The sequence below is a fragment of the Pteropus vampyrus genome, unplaced genomic scaffold (genome assembly GCF_000151845.1).
Source record: "Pteropus vampyrus isolate Shadow unplaced genomic scaffold, Pvam_2.0 Scaffold499, whole genome shotgun sequence".
NCBI lineage: Eukaryota > Metazoa > Chordata > Mammalia > Chiroptera > Pteropodidae > Pteropus > Pteropus vampyrus.
In genome coordinates, this window is record NW_011889280.1 from 125,766 (window position 1) to 126,268 (window position 503).

Consider the following 503-nt stretch of genomic DNA (forward strand, 5'->3'; position numbering starts at 1 on the left):
GTCGCAGGTGCGGGAGCCCTGGGCACAGGCGGGCCCCTGGCGCTGTGCGCTGCCCATCACAGGATGCAGCTGCGCGTCTCGTTAACGCAGCCGACGCTAGAGAGTGGTGCTCCCTGAGCACCGCAAACATCTACGTTTCTGAGGAAACAGAAATTCGGCATCCCTGGCTGGCAACTTCCTATCCCAGACATCTGTGGTGACGCTTTAATACAATAGTAGCGTGTCGCCTTTGCCACTCTGAGGGTGACAGGGACCAAAAGAACCCAAGCGCCCCCCACCCACAGACCCCGGCACGCCCTTCTCTGCTGGGAGGCCGGCGACAGTAAAGCTTTGTTGATGAGTGTTCCCTGTACGTTCACGCCACACCTCCTCTCTCAAATCACGCCTCGTCACCGCATCTGTCACCCGGGCGGAGCGTATGAGAAAGAACCATATTTAATTTGCTTCCCTCGATCAAAGCTTTTCTGTGCGGGTGCCAACGTTGCCATAATCCCAAGCGGCCA